Genomic DNA, 12,538 nt, shown 5'->3' with positions numbered 1-12,538 from the left:
TCTTATACAAATTTGACGAAAAGAAGATTATACGATCATATAGAAAGGAGAAAATAAACATATGACTATGGTAAGATGGCTATTGGGTAAAATTTCATGGACGAAATTTATTTTAAGGGGGGGAGAATTGTAACACCCCTATGTTCGGTAGTGCGTTCTACTGTTCCGGTGATCAGAGTTGTCCGGACAGCTAGGATGCCTATAACTACACTTAGATATTGATGAGGAGACATAAAATAATGAAATACAAGAAAAGAAAATACAAGAAAAGCAAAGGAAAAATAATAGCAAAGAAATGTAACTAAGTTAAGCGAGCCGAGAACCCTAGAGATGGGTGACCGCACCGGAAAGTCACGGCGTGGACCGTTGACTAGCTCTGGACTGCGGAGAACCTTGGAAAATATTTTTAGGACTTAAATAGACCCTTATTGAAGTACAAATACCATTAGAAATATCAAAGAAAAATTAATTAATTAGTACAAAGAAAAGTAAGAAATCAAAAAACGGACAAAACCCAGTGTTACCGAAAAATTGGGAATGCAACCCGAACAGGGACATTGTGGTCATTTGACACCCTGAGTTGTCTTTTTACCCAAATTTCCATTAAAAATAAATGATATTACACTTTAGAAATGTCATGAAAAATTAAATGGTGGTACATTATGTAAATAGTGAAGGAAATGAGATAAATGTGCAAATTAGGAAAATTGGAATATTTAATCATTAAGTTAAAGTGAGTGCTCCACTAACTCAAGTTTTGGGACACTTAATTAAGTCATTTTGGATAGAAATTCAGTCCATCTTCTTCCTCCCAAATGACCAGCCGTGAGCCTCCATTGAAGAACCTCCATGGCCATCCATGGCCAAGCTCCATGCAACCATGATTTAGCCATATTTTTCACTAGCTTCCTTCACAAAAACTGTTCTACACCACTTGGACAGTAGATAGGCAGCAAGAAGATCAAGTTTAGTCAAGGTTTTGAAGAGTTTCCAAAGTGGTAAGTTTGTGTTTTTGGTTATTACTTCATTAAAGTTTGTGAGGAGGTTATGGGTACTTGAATTGTGGAAAGAATTTTGGAGTTTAATGTTCTAAGGGAGATGTTTATTTTTGGCAGCCACGGAAACACCTTGAGGACAGCTTATTCTTACTTCTAAATGGTAGATTAAAGGATTGATTAAATGTATATGTGTGTAGGAAATTATTTGGGTAATGTATACTTAGTATATGTCGATGTGTATTTGAAATTTGAAGCTTGGAAATTAATGGAGTGTGATGTATGAACTGGCAGCTTGCATTGTGAACCAAAAAAAATGTTATTTCATGGGTTGGTTTATGAAATTACATGGTTGAATTATGGTGCTTGCTATGGCATATTGTATATGTGTATAAGGGTTTGAGTCTAGGCATGTAAATGAGCTTGCTATGTAGCTAAATTGTGTGTAACTTGGACTTGGTAAATTCTGCACTTTATGGTGTATGTTGAATGTGATTATAAGCTGCCAAAATGATCAACAATATGTGGTAAAATATGTTTAGGTTATGGTACAAACCAGAAATGGGCATGAATGTGAGTTTGGTAAGGGTTAAAAGTGATCCTTGATGTGTATGAAGGAAATGCAATAAGGCAGTTTGTGTTTTGGGCCTAGAACTTTGAGTGTGTGGCTCCAATTTGTATGAGACCAATTGGAGGTGAAACTAGACACAAAATGTGACAACTTTCATGAATAAAACTTGCCAAAATTCTGCTTGCAAGGTAGCTTGAAAAATGACCAAATCCGGATTAAGTGCAAATAAGGCCTGAAAATTTACCATTTGGGCAGCAGTTAGTGTTTAGGCCATAACTCACTCAAAATAGGTCTAATTGACCTGAAATTTTAACCATGACCCATATCTACAAGTCTTATGAAGACACAAAATCCCAGAAATAACCATAAGCAAGTCAAACAGCTTGCACAAGTTCAGGTCCAAAAACTGGCCGAACCTAAAATGACCTAAAGTGACATAAAATGACCAAATTTGGTGCAATTTGACCAGCAATAGTAAAATGACCATAACTTGGTCTACATAACTCAAAATGACCTGAAATTTTGCCCCGCTTGCAATAAGACATAGATCTACAAGTTTGTAATTTTGACCGAAACCCGAAAACCGAGGAAACTAGGTTGTCCAGCTAGGTCAAACTAGTATCCCGGAATCTAGCAAATTGCAAGAAAATGCAAGATACATGGAAATGAACTTGGTAATATGTACCAACCCTAAAAGGCTATCGAATGTGACATATTAGCAACATTAAAACCTAATTTACTTAGAATGCATCGAGGGTCGACATATTAGGTTGACTAAGCAAATAATAAAATTCAGTGAATTAATTATCAAGCATTATCGTTAGAGACAGTTTAATTAAGTACTGAAACACTTCAAATTGTGTTTCTCAGTTAGCAAAGACTCAAGGAAAGGGAAGGAAACACTGAGTCAAGGCCAGGAGACAGTTATCAGAGGTTTGTGCACAACAGTTATTTCTTTTGAATTTTTCAATTGAAATAAATTATGACTATTTGAATATTATTATTTTTAATTATGGAAATGTGTTTGAATGGATACTTATTGCTTGAAAAGCATTGTAAATGGTTTGAAACTGTGGAAAAAAAATTATTTAGTGTGATTTGTGAAAATTTAAGTTACTTATGAATTGTGTTGCCATTTTGTGAATGAAATTATGACTTTGGAAATTTATTAGATTCTCACGAATCATTTGAATAAAATGTTTGGAATTGATTTTGTGTTCACACCTAGCATGACAGTATCGTATCATTCCTTCTCCATTTATGGGGTTGTGATCATTTATTTTCCTTCTCCATTTATGGAGTCGTGATCGTTTATTTTTCTCCCTTTCTGGTTTACCAGTTGAGGTGATCGGATGAGTACTCATTATATAGCTAGCTCCCTTCCTCATTGATTTCGATTAGTGGGGTTGTGATTGCTTTGTCGTGGTGTACAACGCGGCATTGATCGAAAATTTAGTGTCATGGCTTAAGTTGGGAATGAATTTGCAACACTGTATTCTTAAATTATTCGACTAAATTGTGTTATTATGTGATTTGATAATTTGTGAAATGGAGTTTAAATTCTTATTGACATTCACTATCTTTTGAATTTAACCATGTTTTGACTATTGAGATTTATTGTGATATTGTGAAATGGAGTTTAAATTCTTATTGACATTCACTGTCTTTTGAATTTAACTATGTTTTGATTACTGAAATTTAATGTGATATTGTATTAAATTCCTTATGATATTCATTGTATTGAATTTAACTATGGTTTTATGTATCCATCATTTATATGATTTATGAATTGTGATTTAAAGTTGTATTTGGTTAATGTTGTGCACCACTGAGACATTGTCTTAGCGATAGCTTTTCATTGCTGTCGCAGGTAGACAGATTGATAGGGCAGCAGACTAGGCTGCTAGTACATTCAGCGATAGTTCATCGGGTATATTGAGTATACCACATTTTGCATTTTGTACTGTAATGTATGTTCACTGTATGTATATTTGGTTTTGAGCAGTTGTAAATTAAACTTGTACATTGAAGTTGTAAAATAAATTATGAGTTATTTTGGCTTGTAAAATTTGTACTGTATTTCTTTTATCTCAGCCTTTGAAAAATTATTGTGGATTTGAGTTGAAAAATATATTGTGTTGTTTAACTGTTGAAGTGGAGATTGAGAATTATATTGAAGTGCTTTTTACAGGTTTTTTTTGAAGAATTGTTTTATCCAAAATACAGAGGGCACTCCGCCAAAATTTTTACAGAAATTCCTAATAATTCAATTGTGTTATCTCTTTCACTTAAGTTTAAAAAAAAAAATTTTTAACACCTGTAAATAGTGCTCGCCACTGTAAAAAGAAGTAAGAAAAGTTTTAAAATCCCTTGTAGTGTATTTAATGGGTTATCAGTAGACAAAGTTGGTAATTCATTAGGTATACTACGGGATCATATTATGCCTTACAAAGGGGTAGGGTGTGACAGCAACTCTTTAGGAAATACATCTGGGAAGTCTCTTACTGTGGGTATATCACTCAGGTTTGGCTTAACTTGCCTAGTATCAACCACGTGTGCTAGGTAAGCTTCACAGCCTTTTCTCATTATTCTTCTTGCAACTGTGGCTGAGATAACATTGGACAGGAAATCTATCCTTTCACCCACAACAGTGATCTCATTACCCTCAGAAGTTTTTAGAGAAATTCTCTTCAATTTGCAATCAACTATTGCCTGATGACGTGACAACCAGTACATTCCCAAAATCACGTCAAACTCGTGGAAAGGCAACTCAATCAGGTCTACCAAGAATTCATGCCCCTGTATCCTTAACGGGCAACCATTATATACTTTGTTCACCGCTACATTGTGGCCCAATGGATTAGTGACCAAAATGTCTTGGTCACTCTCCCCTACTAATATCCCCCTTTCTATAGGTAAGTTGATGCAGATGTATGAATGAGTGGATCCTGGATCCACCAATGCATGCACAAATGTATTGTAGAGGGAGAACGTACCCCTGATGATGTCCGGGGCATCTTGCTCCTCCTGAGCTCTCATAGCATATGCTCTGGCAGGTGGTCTGCCCTCAGGCCTCTCTGCTGGCTCAGATGCAGGCCTCTGTGATGGTCCCACTGCCTCAGATTTGCCAGATTTCCTACCCCTTTGTGGTGTAGGAGCAGGTCTGTCTGCTTGTGTTGGAGCAGCTGTAGTAGTTCTGCATGGACAGTTCCTCAACTGATGCTCTGTTGACCCACACCTTAAGCAGGCACCAGTCACTCTCCAACACTCCCCCTTATGCCACTTCAGGCAATGTGGACATGCAGAAGTTGTTGGGGCTGGTCCCCTGAACCCCATCCCTGGAGAGCTACCCACGGATGGTGTGGACTGACCTCTCCTAGGGGTAAACTTTAGCCTGGGCCCCTGGGACTGACCCTGACCTTGTGGTTGACCTGAACTCTGTGTAGGTGGACCTTTGAACTTCTTCCCAGATGCAGGAGATGAACTAGACTGACCTGGGCCCCTCTTCTACTGTCTCTCTCTTCTGGTCTGCTCACTTATTCTAACCTTTTCAACTTTTATTGCAACTTCCACTAACTTGGTGAAGTCAGTGATTCCCAAGGCAGTGATCATGATCTTTATGTTGTCATTTAATCCCTCTTCAAATCTCTTACACCTTTCAGCCTCATTAGGGACTATCTCCCTTCCGTAGCGGCTTAATCTGACGAATTCCTTTTCATACTAGGCTATTGTTAGCTGTCTCTGCCTCAGGTTAATGAACTCTCTTCTTCTCTCTTCAAGGTATACACTACCCACATATTTCTTCTTGAATTCAGAGAGGAAGAAGTCCCAAGTTATTACTTCTGGCTGCACTTCTCTAGACACCGTATCCCACCATTCATATGCATCATCTTGCAACAAAGATACAACAGCTTCTAGATTTTGCTCTGGAGTGTAGTGGAGTTGTTTTAAAACCCTGCCTGTTCTGTTCAACCAATTTTCGAATGCAACAGAATCATCTTCTCTCTTACCAAAGAAGTCCACTGCTTTAAATTTTCTCAATCTTTCCAAGTGTGATTTCGGTTGTGGAGGTGGTGGTGGTGGTGGTGCTGGCATTACCCCAGCCATTTGTCTGAAGAATTCGGCCATTTGCTGGAACATGGCCTGTGGAGGCAGAGCAGGCTCTGCTTGAGCCTGCAGAGCAGGTTCTCCCCTACCCCCAGTCTCAGTTGCTGCAGGTGGAGCATGACTCTCCACTTCCTCCTCAACTGCCCTCTGAGATGTAGGGTCCATATCCTATTCAAAATAACAAAGACAAACAAATCTGCATTAGTGTCACCTCAACTCTTACAAATGCAATGCATGGTATGGACTCAATCTAGGCCCAGAAACGCCTAAACCGTGCTCTGATACCACTAAATGTGACACCCCTTACCCGTCTATAGTATATCCGAGTAAGATATGTCACACGGTGTACTGGAACACTCCATTTTATCTTAATCATTTTTATTCTTCCTTAATTAATTTTTATCATAGTTTTGAATATAACTTGTGAAATATAATTCATTTAAGTCATTTATTGAAATTATACTTTATTTGAGGTTCCAAAAATTTTATAGAAAATCCGGCAGAGTACCGGCTAAAAATGGAGAAAACAGTTCTTCGAAACCTGTGAAAAACACTTCCAATATTTTCAATCAATCCCAAACTCCATTTCATCAACAAAATCTCAATATGTTTTTCAACAACATTTCCATTTTTCAATCATTCATCTCATATAATAATCATATAAAAGTCATAAATAAATGTTCACTTTTTCATTCATAAACACAATTTCCACTATAGACATTAATACCAAAATACATTACATAAGTTTTCAATTACATATGAGAAAATAAAAGTTAGTTACAAAATACTAAAATGAAACCTAGTGTCCTACCAATGCACTGAAGATGGTGAGGTGACACGGACACTATGCAAAGCTGCAGGAGGTCTCACCCAGTCTGTGGTCTACTGGGCTCTCGGTTAGTATCTTCAGAACCTACGCGCTGCAAAAGCAACGCGCTAAGCAATAATGCTTAGTGGTGCCAATAATGAAATAAAAATAAATAACAGAAAATAAATATGCAGTGAATGTATTGATATCTCATTGCAAATAAATTTTCGTTGAGTATTTGTAGATTTACTTATTTTGTACTTGTTATATTCATTATTTCATTAAATTTATCCACTTTCATTTTTGGTTGCCCAAGTAACCTATACTGGACGACTGGACTAGATAAATGGGTAAACTGGCACTGGGTATCAAGTACCTCGTGCCGTCACACCATCGGTCACATATATGTCTCCCAGTGTGCAACAGAACAGCTAATAAGCTATAATAACATTAGGCACAAAGCCAAGTATCAACATAATATCAGAATGGCTAAAAGCCATGAAATCACAGAATGGCATAATGCCATGTGCAGTACTGCTAACTGAACCCTATTGGCATGCCAAACTATCCAAACCGATCTTGTTAGGTATACTAGGGCATTTGACACTTTTGAATTTTACAATTTTTGAATTTCAAGTTTTGTTGTTACTATTCCCTTCATTAGTCAACAAAAAAATTGACTTTTGCATAGAAAATAGGTACATTAGTTTTAACACTCCCAACATACCACATTTTGCATTCAAAATTTGTTGGTATTGGTTACCAATACCATTTCTAAGCTTAAAATTAATGGAGCAGAATTTTTAGTTTTCATACCCTATCTTTACTGTTCCATTAGTTACTGTTGCAGTGGGAATTTGAAAAAATGATAAACATGAAAGTTGTTCCTTATTTTGTTTAGTTGAATTTCTTTTTTTGAATTACTCCATTTGGAGTTTTTTAGCTCAAGTTATGGTCCAAAAACCACAACTGGCCGGATTGGGATTTTTCTGGACTGACCATATCTATAGTGCAGTGAATAGTGAGTGCAACTCCCTTGTTGGATAGATTATGGTCATAATTTGGGGTGCGTTTCTTCATGAAAGTTGTTGGTCTATATCTTAGCTTGTTGTTGGTAAAATTGGGCCATTCTACACTGAGTTATGGCATTGTTCATTTGGTCATTCTGCAGAAATAGGTTACAAGACACCCGGATTAGGGCAAGTTTTTGGTCCACTTGGTTTGGTCTTATGGGCATGGTTTCTTCACCAAAGTTGTGCCATTATGTGTCTAGTTTCATGTCTAATTGGCCAAACACCAATTGAACCTCTACAATTCAAGTTATGGCTGCCTAAACCTGCTGGACTCATGTCCAATTCTGCAGGTCACCTAGGGCAGCCACACTAAACCTAAATCCTATCACTAAACACACTTCATTTCTTGTTTACCAATAGCCAAATGGTCAGTAATTGACCATTAAAACTTTAGTTTATATCCATTTTCATCATCCACCAAAATTAAATTTAAGCCTCCAATTCATGCATCTTACTCCTAATTTGCTATACTAATCATATAATTTATAAGAGGGGCAGCTAATATGTCACTTTAAACCAAAGAATTTTCCTAACTCTAACTCATGTCAAGGCTGCCAAAATTTCATGGAATATAACCATGCTTCATTAATTCAATTTTTATCAAATTTTCAACTTAACTTAGCTCAAATTCATGATTAGAAAGATGTAAAAGCAAAGAATATGGCACTAACCTTAGTAGGGCAGAATTTTCTCTTATTAATTCTTCACTTTCTTTTGTTTTCTTGGCTGCCAAACACCTTCCCAAGTGGTGTAGATAAATTTTAATGAAGGTATCTTAGGGTTTGGTGGAGAGAAATCAAGGTTTTGGGAGAGAAAAATGAAAGAAATTTTTTAAATGGATGAAAGGAGTTTCGGTTGGTTTTTGGGAAGAAGAAGAAGACAGATTTTTCTTTCCAATTTTGCCTCATTTTACTCTTTTTAATTGGCTTGGTGACTTGTGATTGGTGGAGACCTAACTAATGACATCATGTGATGTCATAATTCCACTTTTCTTTCATTTTTCTTTTCTTTTCTTTTCTATTCATTTTCAATTCAATTTTTAGCAATATTTATTCATATTTTAGATCATAATAATTATTTACTTAACTGGACAAGTTGGCCAAAAATCGCCTCTGAAGGCGAAATGACCAAAATGCCCTCCGTTTGGCTTAACGGGTCAAAATTGTCTGTACTGATTGAAAAATTTTTTTAAATATTTTCTTGGCATTCTAATGCCATATGAACCTCAATGACCCTTCTCTGGAGTCCCAAAAATTATTTTATGAATTTTTCCCCGGGTCTAGGGCTCCTAGTTGCGAGAACCGCAACTTCCCACTAGGTTACCCATTGCTAGGGCACCGGCTCATTTAACTTGGTTGTATTTTATTTCTAAAATTTTTCCTAAATTTTTCTTATTAATATTTGAATTAATTATGGTTCCTCACTTTAGTTTAAATATTTTTTCGAACGTTCTAGCTGTCCAGTCCGACACTGGTCACCGAAACAGTAGAATGTACGGAGTTGCTACAGGGAGGGTGTTACATGGAAAAATTATAAAATAATTATTGGGACTCCAGAGAAGGGTTATTGAGGTTCTAATGGCATTAGAATGCCAAGGAAATCCTTAGAAAATTTTTTCAATCAGTACAGACAATTTTGGCCCGTTAAGCCAAACGGAGGACATTTTGGTCATTTCGTCTTCAGAGATGATTTTTGACCAACTTGTCCATTTATGCAAGTGAATTATGACATAAAATATGAACAAATATTAATGAAAATTTATTTAAAAAAATGAATAAGCAATGAAAGAAAGGAAAATGGAAATAATGGGATTTATTACCTCATGCTTATGTAAGCATGAGGTAATTAAAAATGCTATGGCCAATCACAATTAAGCAAGACAATTAAAATGCAATAAAAATGGACAAAGGAGGCAGAATTCTAGAAACCAAAAAGAGCAACCCCTCTTCTTCTTCAAGCCGTCTCACTCACCTCCCCACATTCCACCATTAATAAACCTTCCTCCCTCCATTTTCGTAGCTTCCTTCCACTAAAAACCCTAATTGCTAAAACAAAAATTCATTCTATCATCTTGGTGATTCTTGTGGGAGCAAAAAGAAAAGGAAACCAAGACTTTGAGCAAGTGGAAAATTCACTCCATAGGAGGTTAGTGACCTAAACCTTGAATCTCACTTTAATTTCATGTTTAAGAACTATATAGGTGAGCAAATGACCAAGAAATTTGATGAAAGACATTGGTATGCTAACCCTAAATTTTGGCAGCCATGGTTGGGGTAATATGGTGATAATTTTTGGGGAGCTAACATGCAAGTATGGCCGCCCTTAAAGTGTAACTTATAAGTGAATTGATAAATGCAATGATAATGCATGATTTTGAATTGTTGAGTTAGGGTTTGGGTTGAAGAATGAGACTTGATCTTATGATGATGGAAGTAGGTTTTAATGGTCAATTAGTGACCATTTGGTTTGGTTTGAATTAAAAATGAAGTAAATTGGGTTGTGGGATTTGAGGTTGATGTGGCTGCCTTGTGTGACCTGCAGGTGTGGCTGTGAGTCCAGCCTGTTTGGATAGCCATAACTTGACTTGTAGAGGTTCAATTGGTGTTTGGCCAATTGGACATGAAACTAGACACAAAATGGCACAACTTTGGTGAAGAAACCATGCCCATAAAACCAAACCAAGTGGACCAAAAACTTGCTCAAATGGCTATTTCTGCAGAATGACCAAATGAACAGTGATTGTTCATTTGGCCATAACTCAATGTAGAAAGGTCCAATTGACTTGAAATTTTACCAGCAATAAGCTGAGATATAGACCAGAACCTATCCAACAACTTTCATGAAGAAACCTACCCCAAATTATGACCAGAACCTATCCAACAATTGAGTTGCAGTCACTGTTCACTGCACTGTAGATATGATCAGACCAAAAAATTTTCAATCCGGCCAGTTGTGGTTTTTGGACCATAACTTGAGCTACAAAACTCAAAATGGAATGATTCAAAAAATGAAATTCAAATAGACAAAATAAGGAACAACTTTCATGTTGATCATTTTTCCAAATTCCCACTGCAACAGTAACTAATGGAACAGTAAAGCCAAAGCTCCAAAACTGAAAATTCTGTCCAATTCACATTAAGCTTAGAGATGGTATTGGCAACCAATACCAACAAGTTTAAAATGTAAAATGTGGTATGTTGATGATATTTAAACTAATTTACCTATTGCCAATGCAAAAGTCAACATTTTGGTTAACCAATGAAATGAATAGTAATCATAAAAATTCAATTTCAAAGAATTACATAAATGAAAGTGTTAAATGCCCTAGTAGGCCTAATGTGATTGGTTTGGATAGGTTGGCATGCCAATAGGGTTCTGTTAGCATTACTGCATATGGCTTTATGCCATTCTGTATTTCATGGCTTCCCATGCCATTCTGTGACATAATAGCCCTTGGCTATGATATTGAGTTGTTATACTCGGGTTTAATTCCCGATAATTATCACAGCTTATTAGCTGTTCTGTTGCGCACCAGGAGACACAATGTGTACGATGGTGTGATGCTCCGAGGTACTTAGTACCCAGTACCAGTTTACCCATTTATCCAGTCCAGTCAACTAGTGTAGGTTACTTGGGCAGTATTAATAAATCTTACCAAACTTCAATTGAATAATATTGCAATAACCATTTGAGACTTAGTTCACCCAAAAATGTAAACATACATTGTGTACACATGTTTTATTTTATCTTATTTTATTTTATTTTATTTTATTTTATATTGTCACCACTAAGCAGAATTGCTTAGCGCGTCACTTTTGCCACACGCAGGTACTGGAGACATAGCTGGTGAGTCCAGCAGGCCTCATACAGGGTGAGCCTTCAAATCTGCACTCAGAGTTCAGAGTCACCTCACATTGCAGTGCATTTGGTAGGACATAAGGCCATTTTGATATTTTGATATTTTGACATTTTGTATTTTGTAACCTTCTGTAATGTATATTATAAGTGCATGTAATTATGCTTTTGATGTAAGTATCTATGGAATATGTTCAGTAATAAATTGAGCATTTTTCATTGAGTTGATTGTGTTATGAATTGAATTAAATTTTTGAGATACTGAAGTGAATTGAGAAATGGTTGAGAATATATTGGAGGTTGAATGAGAATAATGTGATGATATTATTGGAAGTGTTTTTAACAGTTTCAGAAGAACTGTTTTTCCAATTTATAGCCGGCACTCTGCCGGATTTTTTATAGAATTTGCAGAAAAATTTAGATTTATAAAAAATTATAAATAACTGAATTAAAAAGGATTAATTGAAATTGAAACATGAATTGGTGTTCCGACACACTGAGTGGCATAACTTGCTCGGCTACACTGTAGACGGGTAAGGGGTGTCACAAGTTCCTTTTCCAGTGCCCATCCTTCTGGTAGTGGAAACACTTTCCTTTGCCTCCATCAGCTTTAGTCTTCCCTTTATGTTTAGCTATTTTTTTGGAAGGACCAGGAATCTGAGGTTTCTTTTTCTTATTGCCCTTCTTCTTGTTGAACTTTCCAGCAGAAGAAGATGCAATCAAAGCTACCTCTTTTCCTTTATTGCCCGGCATATTCTTTTGGGCAATAACCATCATGTTGAGTAAACTAGCCAAGGTGCATTCCTGTTTAGTCATATGGAAATTTGTCACAAAATTCCCAAAAGACTCTGAAAGGGACTGAAAGATCAAATTCGTCTGCAATTGGAATTCCATGTTAAAGTCGAGATGTTCCAGCTGCTCAATCAGTCGAATCATCTTATGGACATAATCCCCCAACATTCTGTCCCTCAGACATCCTCATGCAGAATAGCTGTCTAGATATCTCATATCTAGCATTCCTACTGTGCTCACCATACAACTCTTGTAGGTGAAGGAGGATCTCACTCGCACTCTGCATGTTCTCATGCTACTTTTGTAACTCATTACTCATGGAAGCAAGCATGTAACA

Source organism: Hevea brasiliensis, chromosome 18 (assembly GCF_030052815.1).
Source record: "Hevea brasiliensis isolate MT/VB/25A 57/8 chromosome 18, ASM3005281v1, whole genome shotgun sequence".
Taxonomy (NCBI): domain Eukaryota; kingdom Viridiplantae; phylum Streptophyta; class Magnoliopsida; order Malpighiales; family Euphorbiaceae; genus Hevea; species Hevea brasiliensis.
This window is presented reverse-complemented; position numbering follows the sequence as displayed.